The 15,345-nt window shown below is 37.2% G+C and overlaps 1 long non-coding RNA gene across 1 annotated transcript; it reads right to left on the reverse strand.

The window, feature by feature from the left end:
* Positions 1 to 3,972: 3,972 nt before the first annotated feature.
* Positions 3,973 to 6,013, reverse strand: LOC116266773 (uncharacterized). Its single transcript, XR_004175421.2, has 3 exons — positions 5,882 to 6,013; positions 5,272 to 5,589; positions 3,973 to 4,401 (listed from the first exon to the last, which is right to left on the reverse strand). It is a non-coding gene; the product is annotated as an uncharacterized LOC116266773 (long non-coding RNA).
* Between the last annotated feature and the right edge of the window lie 9,332 nt (positions 6,014 to 15,345).

Consider the following 15,345-nt stretch of genomic DNA (forward strand, 5'->3'; position numbering starts at 1 on the left):
CCACTTTATCAGAACCAACCTCCTTGATGACTTCTACAAATAATTGCTTCAAATATCCAGTATCTTTATATTTTCCAGATGCATCAATTGCCTTCAAAAATATTGGTTCATCATGTGCAATGACAATGAAATTAATTAGTGAACGTCTTTGAATATCTGTCCACCCATCAGAAACAATTGATACCCCAGTCGTGTTCCATTTAAACTTTTTTTTTCTAAACTTTGCTCAACCTTGTTTTTTTCATTATGAAGAAGTGATGTACGCAACCTTTTTGAACCGGAAGGTATATATCCTGATAATTTGCTATTTGCAAGCATAGTACAAGCATTCTTCAAATATGGATTTCTACCTACATTGAAAGGAATGCAGCTAGAATAGAAAAAATTAGCAATCACTTTATCTGTTTCTGCTCTTTTGCAAGAATCAAAATATGTCTCTATACTCTTTCTTTTTCTATCAAAACTCTTAGGATTTGTCACAATAATACTTGTTTTCTTCTTGTTGTGGATTGCATCAGCACGATCTTGCAATTTTTTGAACTATCGAGCTTTTTCTGTAGAATGTTTTTTACATCCTCGAATTTCATGACCTGACAACTTCAACAAATGTGCCTTAATTATTGCGTAAGATCCTATAAATGTACTTTGACAATATTTGCATACAAAATGCACATTTCCACCGCCACTGCCTACATCTTTAGTGACCGCTTTCATTTCTTTCCATAGTGTATGTTCTTCAGATGCAAATGTTTCACCAAGCACCAAGTAGTGTAGAAAACTTTGAAACATCGCATTCATCCACATTCACACTACATGAAGAACCTATTGTAGGAGAATCTGAAACAACTTCTTTCCCTTTCGTTTTGTTTGTCATCTTTTATGGTTTTACCTTTAAAATTCAAAATAAAAAATTTTAAATATAACAAATTTAAGTTTCTAAGAATAGATAACAACATAGACTATATACTGCGTAATTGTAGCTATCCAGATTTCACAAAAATTAGAAAATAAAACAAAAGTAGCCTGCAACGCTGGTTTTTTAATCATAAACCAGTAGAGAGCCAGAGAAATAAAAAAACAAGGAATATACTAAAATCAGCTCTGTATATTTAATGATTGTGAATAACGATTTTGTATCCAATTTGTACACCATTTATTTGTTAGAAGTTGTATTAGAAGTCAAAAGAGAAAAAAAAAACATAACATGTGCTTTAAATGTGAATACAGTTGAAAAAATTTTATGACATTGTGAACATAAGGTATCAAAATCTTTTTTGCTCCCAAAGCACATTTTATATGTTTGAAAACATGAGCTTTATATGGATTTCTACGTTTCCAAATTTGCAGGACCACATTGGGATAGCTCTTTATTTTTTTCAAAAAACTTATAAAGTTAGACGGTTCAATGGCATTATGTGCAGGCTTTTTAATTTGATCGTCGACCTTTCCAAGAGCTTCTGGTTACCTTCTACACATATAATCATATGTTTTATAGTGACCAACAGGTTTTTAAGTTGCTAAATTGGTATTATCTACCGTTTATAAGTTTCTCAAATGCATTGTATTGAAGCGTTAGTGTTTTAGTTTTTTCTTTTGTAACACATTTCTCTTCTGCCTCATTCATTTTTTCCCCTTTTTTGTTCTAAAACTCTTTTCGTCGATATCTAATTGCTGATTTCTGAAGTCATGAGCATTCGTTTCCCCGCTTCATCCACAATGTTTCAAGTCAAAGCTATTTTACTCTCATTGCCATCACTGAGCGCTCTTTCCCCCCTTTGCTCCTTTCCTTTCTTCTACCTCTAGAGATTGCCCGTCGTTTTACATTTTAATTTGTTCTTGTTTATTTTTTGTTTTTACGAGAGATTTATTTCCTGTCTACAAAAACAAAGCTTATTTTCCTTGTAAAATAAAGCCAGGTGTATACTAAAATACAGAATATACTAAAATCAGAAGGATCGATCTACAGAAATCAGAAAACGCTTTCTATTAGTCTAATAGAATGACTAACCTAAGGTTGGGTTGCTGACTGTGGGAATAAATGGCAAATGAGTTGATGGCAAGCTACTGTTCGACTTCATCCGGCGGTGGAAGAGAGGGAGGTGGATAGAACCAGACATTGACAATAGAAAATGAGAAAACCTAAAAATGAGAAAAAAAAAGAGAGAACTAGACCAAACAAGAAAACCCAAATATGCAACACCATTCTCGAAATAGAAAACCGAGAGAGGGAGAGTGGGCAAGAGAGATTGCTACTTACCTCAAATGGAGGTCACCCTTCCCTGCAGGCTGCAAGCGACGAGTTTGATGGCTCCACCCAAATGCGATGTGTAGGAGAGGGACGAAGAAGAAGAAGGGACGAAGAGAGATGAAGGTCGAAGAAGAGGGAAGAAGAAGAAGAAGGGACGAAGAGGGAAAGGTCGAAGAAGAAGGACGAAGAAGGGGCGACAATTGACTTTGTTAAAAACTTAAAAATAAAAATAACCCTAAAAATTGGACCAAAGTAGACTTTCTCGCCTTTGACCGCACCTGACTCGGGTCAAACGCGAGTTGGGTGTGAGTCAGAAAAAGACGATTTTAGCCGGGTGCAGTTAACTGCACCCGACTCTTGTTTGTCCCATTTGGGTGTGCACCAGGGGTTCACCCGCATCCCGTCGATGCGGGTGTGAGATCAAAAATGGCACACCCAGGTTTCATTGCTGATATCATGGTAGAGAGTAGTCTATTGTCCCAACTATATAAGAAGCTTGTTTAAACAAATGGAACTAAATCGTAGATAAAGTAGATATGGAACTTTAGTTTAAATGTTTTTAAATGTTTTATAAGAAACAAAAAAACGGAGCTTTAGTTTTGGGCCTAAATAGGTACAAACTTTAATAATGAAACAATTTTTTTCAACCGTTAGTTCTAGTCTCCTTCTTGCATCTTTTCTTAATTGAAATGGTATTTTAGTTGCATCATAAACAAAAACATGGAACAAAAAATACTTGGAACAAAAGTCTAGTCCATGAAACAAAATGGGGCATATGGGAAGGGTAGAAAACTTCTATAAAATGTACTTGATACAAATACTAGATAGTCAGCATTTTTATGTCTGGTATTCTAGTTCCACCTATTTCAAATGGGCCTTAAGTATGCACCATCTTTTTTGCAGTTTAGAAGAGTAAAGTCCAAGGAAATCAAACTGACGACAGACTTTTTCCTGCTCTTTAGTCTGGCCAGCCATACTACGCCCTCTCAACCCCAACCAAAGGAGAAAATAGGCAAATGAATGAGACGTTTCTTTTTCATTCCCATGATTTTTGGACAATTTATTCATTTGTTTTCTTGAACCATGTTTGGCAATTTATTGTTACTCTTGCACAATAACAACATTTTCGCTTGTTTAGAATGCATTTGTAGGTGAGTAGGGAGACCCACTACTTGACAAAAGGTTGAAACCCCAGTCAACTCATTGTCCTCGTAAGGTACAAGACCTACTTTAGGTACTTTAGAGGTCATTTGATTGATGTCCATTGGGACATGACAGACAAAATGTTCTGTCCATCACACTACTGTCCTGTCTTCATGGACAATGATGTTTTTGTTTGTCCTGTCTAACGTTTGTTTTTATTATGTCCTATCTATCCATTCTGTCTAATGTTTGTGTCATCCATAATTAGTTCTTTCTATCCTGTCTATATTTATTTATGTTCTGTTCGAACTGTATGTTTGAACATGTTATAACAAAACAATTACAAAATTCATAACAACATGTTATATGCACTAATCTAACTTCCAAAGTGCTAATCGTCACAAAATGTCTTCTCAAAAATTTTACTGGCTGTAAATTCCATAGCTTCTTGATCGTCGCGACTTTCGTCACTATAGTCTAGTTGAATATGATCCTTAATATGATATTCACTAATACACAGAAAATTAACCTTAATTATGTACCATGATCATGGTTACTATAGATTAATGGGAGAAGAAGAATAGAAAGGAAAATAAAATTAAATGATTAAGAATGTAGCCTGCATGATTGTTACACAAAAAAAGTAAGTCAAGTCATAATTATAAAGCATAGACTACATATTCTTTACTTTGACAAAATCCAAGAGCATGCAGCAAACTTATTCAAATTAAGAAGGCATTATAACTACTGCACTGCATATATGCGATTACATTCATCTTTTATTTCATGCTACAACATTTATTCTTGAAAGAGCTATGAAACTTTAATTAATCTAGAGGCGGTGGAAGTATCCCAAGTTGAGACCGGTGGCTGGCCTGGTGCAGACAGGTCGTGGAACACTTCGATTTGGTATGTCTTCACCCTGTATGCTACCTAATTCTTAACCGCAGCCTAGTCTTTAACCATATTTTGGGGCTGCATGTCTTATCCATTCCCTAAAACCCACCAATCTTAGGGTGAAATTAGGGTTTCCAAATGAGAAATAGAAAAACAAAAAAATAAGAAAAAATATGTGAGAGCATGAAAAAGAAAAGAAAGGCATAGAAGAAACAATAAAAAATATAATTATAAAGTTAAAAAATATAGGAACAAAAAGGAACATGAAACTATGATGTACCAAAGTTTATGACATGTAAATGCTACATTATTAATCTTCAAGTCTATTAGATCCGATTTACTAGTTGAATTTTTGTAACATTTTAATCTTAACTCAAGAAGCTAACAATTAATACACAATATCATCCCACAAAGGCACAAGAGAACCAGCTGAAAAGGACACATTCTGCGTTCCTGCAGCTATTCTACGTTTGCTCCTTGTAGACCCAAGAAACAAGCCAGAAAATCCAATAGTGCACATTTATGTAAAGTATCAAGACACTGAAGTGGCCCTATTATGAAGTTGAGAGGATCTACAAGCACATGGTTCAACTGTGATCAGGCTGCGGGTAAGATGGATACTCTTTTACAGTAAGTGGATATATAATTCATGGTGTCTCTATTCCCTATGGAGATTCAAATTGAGGTGGGTTCATCCACAACGGCTCTATTAAACCTAGCTAGTTAGGTAGGTTGGTTCCAAAACATCTAAATTGGGTGTATTTAACAACTTGACCCACAATGAACTCAAACGTCTAGTATGGCAGGTCTCAACTGGTTTTTTTAATGATGTTGAGTCCCAACACAAATGCCATGCAATTACCAATTTTAGTTTGCATATAAAGGCTAGACTAGTACTATTGCAGATAAATACACAAAGCCTTTTCATTTATCTCTGATGCTAAATGCAAAGATCCCAGTCAGAAAGTGTTTGTAGTAGTTACATGCCAACATGGTGCAGGCAACATTTCCTTCCCATCTATCCCATCCATGACTGAAGCAGACAAAGCCTTTTATCACTAATTGGTTTTGTGTACAAGCTTCAGACAACAAGTATTGACCCATCACCAGGTTTACTGCTTTATAGTAGGGGTGAACACGAGCCAAGTCGAGCCTGAGTTCAGCTAGCTCGAGCTCGAGCTCGAGAATAGCTCGATGGAAGTAACTCGACCTCAACTCAGCAGTTTCTTGTTCAGCTCGAGCTCAAGTCTAAGGCTCGACAAACTCGTTTACAGCAACAGGGGCGACAGGGGAAGGTCAATCTGCAGAGGAAAAACTTGTCAATCATGGGTTTTTAAGGGTTTTAGAAACCCTTTGAGCAAGGGGTTCAAGAAACCCTCACTCAGTTGAGCGATAGGGTTTCAGAAACTCTCGCTCTAGCAAGCGAGGGCATCAAAGAGAAAACTACTTGAGCGAGGGTAGAGCAGAGAAACCCTCACTCGCTCAACCCTCGTTGAGTGAGGACTTCTAAAACCGTCGCTTGAATGAAGATTTTCTGAAGCCTTGGGAGTTTAAGATTGAGAGAGAGATTGAGAGACAGAGAAAGTATAGCACCTTGGGCATTGGCTGATCTGCAACAGAGGAGAAGCGATTTGCAGCCTCACCGATCGCCCATCGTTGGTGAGACAGTGCCGGCCTCCCATTTGGATGAAAACAAAGAAAGTGAGGAGAGAGAACACATGTCTAGAAATGAGACTCAAAACAGAAGGAACAAAATAACTAATAATTGCATTTTGCTATTCGATCTTTACTCGAGCCGAGTCTAGCTTAAAAGTTCGAGTTCAGTGAACTCGAACTTGGCTTGACTAAAAAAATGAGTCGAAATACGAGCTTGAGCTCAGCTCGTGTACTAAAACAGCTGACTTGAACTCGATTTCAAGCCGAGTTTTAACGAGCCGAGCTTGATTGCTCAGCTCGTGGTTCACCCTTACTTTATAGGCTGTGGACCTGGGTTGTCTTCAATACAACTAGCTGTTAGCATTATATGAAGGCAACTATACCAAGAAGCCCAAGGTTGTTCATCAAAAGGGATCTTTAAAACATGGGTACAAAGTTCACCCAACCTTGTTTGTCAACACGATAAGCTACTCAGTCCACGTTCCAACTGGCCAATAAGCAGACACATGAAAGAGAGAGAGAGAGAGAGAGAGAGAGAGAGAGAGAGAGAGAGAGAGAGAAAGAGAGAAAGAGAGAGAGAGAGAGAGAGTATATTGATGATCATTGTATAAACTCTGCCTCTCAAAGAAGCCCCAATGAAGATAAAACCAGAGTTACCCCATTAGTCAGCATATATTGATGTGAAATTGTATGATAATATTCACTAATGATTGAATAAAATATTTTGTTTGCTCGTCTCTTGTATAAATAACTATATGTTAAAGCAGAATATGCCCTGGGCATTATTTCTCTTTGAAGAACAACTCAGGTTTGCAAACCCTTTTTTCCAAAAGTAGTAAAACACTAGAGATGATGCATTCTTAATTGTGAAGAAGTCTTCTCCTGTCATATCTATAAAAAATGACTATCAATGCACATATTTTGCACTCTTACTCTTTGAATTCAAGCTCAAGACTTACTGCTTTTTGTATTTAATCTGGTAAAAAGTACTGAAATGAAATGAATGCAAGCTCAAATGAACATGGATTTTCACTCACATTTTTTTTCAAGTCCAGAAGGGAAGAAATATCATCACAAGAAAAAGGAAACTGAAGAATAACTTAGGTATAGAACAGGATAGATGATCATATGACAGAACTTTCCAACAAAAGTAAAAATGCACTTCTTTTCCTATATTTATGCACAAATATCATCACAGGAAAAAGGAAATGGAAAAGGAAGAAATTACAATTGGATACAAGAGAACATAATCAACAAGCATAAGGCAGAACTTTCCGAACAAAATTTTTTCCAGTTGTCAGCCAATTTAATTAACCATGAACGCAACCAAGTCTAAAAGAGTAAAACATATCAACATTAATTAATTAATCACTACCAAGAGAATGGGGTTTCCATTCAAAACATGCCGTATTACTATCTCTAGTTCTTGACAACAGTTTTCTAATTGATGTGTCTCCATTCGATCTCATCCTCCTATATCTTGTCTCTCAACTTCTCCATTTCAGCCAGCTCATTTCTGTCGAACTACCTTGTGACCTGCTCAATTGCGTTCTCTATCTTCTTCCTGTCTGCAGAAGCAAGTTTTGGCACTAGTCTGTACACTCCAATATTCCTTGATAGTGTTATTCACTTCATGATACACATAGTTCAGAAGCATATTCTTTGCTTCTACAAATCAGAGACAAATAGAGGGAAGAAGCAAGAGAGAAAACAAGAGAAAGAGAGAAAAATTCACATGAATAAAGCTATTCACGACAATGGAGCTCTTTGCAGCAATGAAATGGGTGTAGAGAGCAACAGAGAGTGCAGGGAAAAAGGGATAGAGCAGTGAGCGAAGGGGAGACTTAGAAGAAAGAAGGAGGAGAGACGAAAGAGAAGGAGAGAAAGAAAAAGGGGACGAGAGCTTGGGGGCGGAGATGGAGGAGAAGGAGAGAAAGAGAAAGGGCTAGGGCAGTTCAGGGTGGAGATGGAGGAGAAAGGGCAGCTCGGGGGCTGAGACGGAGGAGAAGGGACAGCTTAGGGGCGGAGACAGAGGAGAAGGAGAGAAAGAGAAAGGCCGAGGGCTTGGGGTTGAGGGCGACGACACTGGGGGGTGAGGGAGGCGTGTTCTGTTACATCCTATTCCGGACAGTGTTTGATTAAAAAATCAACTAGACAGGACACCCGGACGGTGTTTGATTAAAAAATCAACTAGACAGGACACACGTTCCATTTTGCTTGTCCTATGGCTATCAAACGACCTCATAGTTGTACCGTAGGACAGAACAGACAAGACATCCTATCTATCATACTACTGTTCTGTCTATCTTGTTAATAGTGTTCTCTGTCCATTGTTTCAGGAACCAACACCACGTTCCTATGTCCAGCGTTTGTTTTATCTGTATCTGCATTGTTTGTCTTGTTCGTTCTGTCCAATGTTTGTTTCTTGGAGTCTCTTGTTCCATAATAAGAATACTCAAAACAAGTGTCTGAATAGCCAATATGAAGAAATAGTTCTCTCTCTCTCTCTCTATATATATATATATATATATATATATATATATATTGAGAGAGAGAGAGAATCAATAACTCATGAAAAAAATAATTTTTGCTATTTATACAAAAGCAATTACATTGTTCATGAATCATCAACCCTTCATCATTGCATGTATAAATATAAACAGCCTTCTCTACGTCCCTATACTCTCAATAGTGGTCTCCCCATTTCTATATTCTTACTATAATAGTACTGTACAATGGCCATCAAGAGTCTGCTCATCATTTCCGTTCATCTTGTAAACTTGATTTGGGTCATGTATTTGCTTCCTGTGAACCATAAAGATTGAACATTTTCATATTAATTTAATATTAGAAGGTAAAATATAATAAAAGAAGGGGAGAAGAGAAGGTGTTTTATTAAATATAGACTTATGAGGAGATAATTAAATTGTGCAAGGAGTGAAGCAGAGAAATAATTAAAGAAGAGATAGAATGAGAGAATAAAAAAATTAAATGCCAGCATACACTTAGACGATAGAAATGAGACGCTCAAATACTACCATGTGAAAGACCCAGCTGCGCCTGCACTAGTGAAGAAGAAGAAAACAAGAGACACATAGGAGTGAAGAAAAGAAAATGATGAGCAGAAAGCGACATTCCCCTGTTCTCAAGTTCAATGTAATGTAATGTCCAAGTTGATGAATCTGAAGCTACATGTAAACCATAATAAAGCAATGTGAAATTTGAGTTGGTCATGCTGTAGTCTCAAGCATATGGATCTGATATCTTTTAATAAACAAAGTTACATATTCAGTGACTAAAATGTGTCATGAAACCAAATGTCATTTTGGGCCATCCTAGAACATGCATTTTACAACTGATAAAATGGTTAGTGCTATTTGGCTACCACCCTAATATACCAAGATAAACAAATTTTTCAGTTTAACTTCGCTTTGATGGCCGGTGAAAGGAGCATTATCATGCTAAAAGGAAAGAAGCTTATATGTTAAAAGGGTAATCAATGGTCAATCAGTGAATCCAAAATCCAAGCAACTTAGACCAAGAAGTTTCTACTCTCGCTCTCCCCCTGCCTGTGTGTGTGTGTGCGTGTGTAGGCAATGTTATAATTGAAAATGACTGATTATATATTCTTCTCTAGTAAAAGTGAAACTTACGGAAAATAAAGCATAAAAGAAATTTTAATGAGTAACTCTGACCAACTAACTAGTCAAACAAGTTCCTCCATCAAAATGGCATGAAATCTGAAACGTGTGGACCTAAAAGGAGAGCATGTTCCCATCTTGTCACTAAGAAAAAGAAAAATGTAGGATTCCCTTGATGACATGCTTCTTGTCATATATTGACAAGACTAGATGTCACACTCGTTTTATGGAGCGGGTCCAGACCCGGACATGAAACCTGTGGCATGAGAGCCCGACGCGAGGGCTCTTCTCCCTCGTCTTCCTCCCAGTTTCCCCTTCATTGCCTCTCGTGCCAGCACAAAGAAGAAGAAGACGAAGGTGGTGCAGGGCGGCGAAGAGGACGATGGCAACAGAGGTGAGCCTCCCGACCTCTCTCTGCTTCTTCCCTCTTCCCCTTTTTCCCCTTCGCAGCACTCTCACCCTCTGCCCATGGCCTGTCCCGCTCGCACAGCTTCCCTCCTGCACAACTCTCTGTCACGTGCTATCTCCCTCTTCTGCCACTCTCATGCTTTCTCTTGCCCTCTCTGTTTGTCTCTCCCTCTGTCCCGATTTTCCCTATTGAGTCCCCATCTTCCTCCCACGCTCTCTCTTCCTACTTGGATCTCTCTCCCTGTTTGCACGCTCTCTCTTGTTTGCACCTGCTCTAGCTTTCTCCCTCATCCGAACCCTTGGTTTCCCTCTCTCACTGTCTCCCTCTTCCCACTCCCATCCACTCGTGCACTCTCACAACGCCTCTGACCCTCAGCCAAACCTCATTCTCACGGCTGACCACCTTTTTTCTAGTGGCAGACCCTTATTTTGACCTCTCTTTTGCTAAATCTTACTCTATTTGTTGCTCTTGGGTTGGATTGCAGTTGGGGACACATCCCCCCCATAACAGCGACTAGACGGAGTTGGTGGTGGCGGCATTGCATGATTTTTGTCGTTTGGGGAGACGAACTCGTGGAGGTGACTGTAGGAAGGACTGCAGTAGTTAAGACTCTAAATTTGGGGTGAGCAAGGCCTAATCGAGCCTAAATTGTCAAATATTAGTTGTTGGAGCAAGTATAATTATTAATGGAGCATGCTAGAATTATGAATTGATGATTTAGGATATATGTTAGCGACTTTGTTTTATGGGGAAAGTCTAGGATTATTTTGGAGAGGCGATGATCCATGCTTATAATGACTTTTTTAGCATGATAAGTGATTCTCGAAGCTATTTGGAAACATGGTAGAGATTTGATGGGGTTATAAAGATTTAGAACCATTTTAGTGAACACGTGATGCATGCGATTGTCGATGGACATATTACAGTGTTAGTTGGAGAAGAATATGTAAGTTGGGTGTAACTATTGGGTAGACGCCTCAACTATGAAAGCAAATGAAAAGTGTATTAGTGATTGGTTCAAATCGAAAGTGCGGACCTTAAATCATTTGGTGACAACCTCAGATAAAAAAAGAAAGGAGATTTGAGCCATGAGATCTGCAGCTCAGATTTGATGTCCTTCGATGTGTCCATTTTTTCAATCATTTAGTTTTTCTACATATATACACACACAAAAGAGAGAGTTAGAAAGAGAGAGACAGAGAGATTACGATGATAGAGAGATTACGATGATATTCATGCATGTGAACTTCTTGCGCCACCGGTTTAGGCAGAGCTGGCAGGCATCGTAAAACGAACACAAAGTTGCACAACAAATTCTTCAACAACCACCTTCTGTTGACCATCATCGTCGTCATGATAGTCACCTGATCATCACATTCGTGTTTAATTTTGCATCCACCAGGAGAAAGGGAAAGTGGGTTTCTGATGTCTGTGCGCCATCAATATGTAGGCGTGGATTAATGGTGAAAAATGTTGAGTTGGAGTTGGCAGATTAGGTTTTAAACATGGGAAGGAAGCTGTCTTTTCCTCCATGGACACGACCCTAAATGTTTCTTTTGAGCTTGAGTAGTTAATTTGTTGACCGAATGCACTCTGTTCCTTTAAAACTTTTGATAAGTTTATTCCTGCTTTACGCCATAGTTTTCATAGCAATCTTTAAAAAGTTTAGCTCTTAGGCATGATTTGCTGGTCTCCTCTCTAGTTCTTGAAATCAGCCTTTGCTCAACTACTGATCATCAGGTTAACTCAAAACAGCTGCATGGCTATGGCTGCAGTGCGCTATGCACCATCCTAGAATGAGCCTATCTGGACCGCAAGAGGATACATAAGGACCAAAATACAGACAGTTCAGACTGCTTGGTGCTCCCCATCCGAAGTTGGTTATATGTGCCAATGGTGCATGAAAATTGTGCACCGGGTTCTAATGACCAGAATACCCTTGATAAGTGAAAACGGAAGCCACCTGGGAGTGAAAAAAATAAGAAGTCTAAATGGACATTTCTAGTTTCGAAAACCATAGGAATCCCCCCATTCCACCTCCTTAATTTTTTTTTTTTTTCAGATTATGTTAATTGTGTTCACGCCCCTGGTGCACGTAGTGCGGTCTTCACTCCATTCCAAGGGGCTTACCACTACTGGCTAGTCTCACCGAACGATGGTTTGGGCTTTGGGTTTTCCTCCCCAAACATTCTTCATGCAAAGGAAAAACGAGGTTGCAGGAAAATTGACGACTCCCTCTTTTGTATACATTCTTCCTCTCTTATGAAAATAACATTAAGAATAATGTCCTTTTGACTTTTCGCCCCCAGCTTTAAATTCAGGCCGTTGTTTTAGGTTGAGTTTCTAGAATGCTTTCAATATAAAATAACGATACGAAATTTTGATTCAATTCAAGACATATAAAACAAGCTTGGCTGCTTTCATAAACTTGAAGCAATTATAACATAAAAGAGACAACAAGTGGATATGCTTCAAATTTGCCTTTTAAATTTACTGTTATGAATGAATATAATGAGTTTTCTAAATTATATTTGTTTTTATCTTCTTTTGCCAGTTAATTGTAGAACATATTAGTATTGAAACACAAGAATTGATGAACTTTGTTATGCAAACTGTCAATCTTACATGACATTAGGATGTGAACATAATTGGAGTATATTTTCTTTGGTAATTGTTATATGTCAATTGTCTACATTCTTTATTTCTACTTTTTCTTAATCGTACATGTTTGTTATTAATTAATTGCAAAATCATAGGATGTGAACATAATTGGAGTATATTTTCTTTGGTAATTGTTATATGTCAATTGTCTACGTTCTTTATTTCTACTTTTTCTTAATCGTACATGTTTTCTATTAATTAATTGCAAAATCATTTGATAAACGATATGTGCATACGAAAAGGAGAGTTCCTTTAGTAAGAAAAACTCAATTATTTAGTTTTTGTTATGTATAACGTGAAATAGAATGAAAAAACATACAAGAAAAAGAATAGTTGAAGATTCTATGCATGTTGAGAATAATGATTCATATAATGAATGAATTGTAGAAAAAAGAAAATCTTGTTTTACCTCTTTCTTTTATCGATGGTTCTTGGATGGACTCAGGTTTCAATATAGATCACATCATTCTTGTTCTAATTGAGGATTTACTTGGGTCTATAAAGAAGCATAAAGACTCATCTTCTATAAGGGTGTAAGATGATAAAGGTATTTAAAACATTTGTCAGATCAACAAAATTATCCTGATTGTTTACTAAAATACATTAATTTTCTTGATGTTTTTGAATGAAAGTAAAAAAAAAAAAAGAAGTAAAGAATGATGATGTAGATGATGAAGAAAAAGAAGAAGAAGAAGATCAAATTTCTCCTCTATATAAATGATTCAAATGAAAATTTGTCCCTTCATAATGACCATGAGGACAACAATAATAAAAACATTTGAATAGTGCTCAAAACATACTGATATTTGCATTAATAAAATAATTGTACTTGAGTCGCTTTCTTATGGCTATTTCTCCTTGTTCTTTTTCCCCCCTATATGGCTTTGAAACATTTAAGTTGGCTCATAGTTTTCCAGTTTTAGTTGTTCGTTTGTGAATGTTAAATTATATATATTACACCATAGAAATTCTTTGTCTTTTGTATTAATTTTATAGATAAACTATACATAAAAGTTTAAAAGATATTGTTAGAGGACAGATCAATTTTATGAGAGACGTTTTGCACAATTAAGGTACTGCTTCAGCCATATACCTGTTAAGTTATTTTCAATATGATTTCTAAATGTGGATGTGAATGATTATGTGATTGAACTATGCTTGAAAGGTATTGTTTATGACAAGTTGATTCTAGGGGTGGGCGCGGGCTGGGCCACCAGCGGGGGGCTGGTCCTGGGCCTGATGGGCCGGCCCGTTTAATTTTTAAAATTATTTTTTATTATTAATAATATATATTTGTTATTAAAAATATATATTTTATATTCAAGAATCGGGCCAGGTTTCAGGTATCGGGCCAGCCCAATGCCCACCCTAGTTGATTTGGGTGTTACCTTACAATAATGATTTTTTATACATAGAATATATTACTTAGGACATGTTCACTGGGGAATTACCCCGCAACACTTGCATGTTATTTTGGTTATTTGTTTTTTTTTTTTTTGACATTATTTTTGTGGATATTATATACTAAACAATTTTTGTCACAAAACTACTTCAGTATGTATCACTTTGCAACAGATCTCTTCATATGCACTATATGTATCACTTTCCTACACATCGCTTCATATGCACTATATGTATCACTTTCCTACACATCGCTTCATAGGCTTACACCACATTGCATTGGTTAGCACTGCAGATTGATTTACTTAGTTGTTTCTCTTTTGGTCATCTACTTTGCATGTGTTTGAAAGCTGCCATTTTTTTCAGGTGATCTATTTGCTCTAGATGGGAATGCCCTTCCACTTAAGCTGATGACCTTTTCCAGTTTAAGAGAACATCAACTACATCGACACCTTGCCTACATTTTTTTTAGTTTCATACTGCAACGGCAGAGGACCTTATTTCATGGCAGACCACTATGTGACCACTAGTCTCTTTTTTTGACACTTATGTCCTTCAACTGACCTTAGATATTCTTTCTTGTTTCCCACTTTGCAAGTTACTATACACCCAATTAGAAGTTTCCACTTACAATTCTTATCAGCATCAACTCTTTTGCCTTATGCATCAGTAGCATCTATTGGCTTTTCCTCGTGGGAAAACTAGCATACTACTCGCAACTCGTATAATCCAGTGGAATTTGAATTAAATTCCCTTTATACAGAAAGCATTTGTCAACCAGACAGAAATTTAGTGGAATAGGGATATGAAAGAGATGCAGGCTCTATGATGGGGATATCGAAGAGATGCAGGCTTTAGAAAGGAAGGATCTGAAAGTCGATTGAACCCACCAAAATAGGAGCTGAAACTGGTCAAACTTATGCGTTTCCTATAGCAGAATGTGCATGGAGAATGTTAAATTTGAAACCCAAGTTCCCTGAAAAATGAGAATCAAGAGTGAGGCAATCCCATTTTTTCATTTCACAAATCCCATGGACTAGAGAACGGTGCGGTAAGTAGAGTTGCAGATATAAACTCTGCAATTACACCCAATTATTTACTAAATTAGACATTCGAATTTTATATGAATGAGCTAATGGTGATTGAGTAGTGCCACTGCAATGTGATCCTTCATCTAATTCAATGATTAACAGAATGAGGCAGTTCCACTAACAGCATAGTAATTATCTAGTGTGAAGGCTATGAGACATATATTCCGAACTAGAGCAGCATAAATGTTAAAAGCACAA

The sequence above is a fragment of the Nymphaea colorata genome, chromosome 13 (genome assembly GCF_008831285.2).
Source record: "Nymphaea colorata isolate Beijing-Zhang1983 chromosome 13, ASM883128v2, whole genome shotgun sequence".
NCBI classification, from domain to species: domain Eukaryota; kingdom Viridiplantae; phylum Streptophyta; class Magnoliopsida; order Nymphaeales; family Nymphaeaceae; genus Nymphaea; species Nymphaea colorata.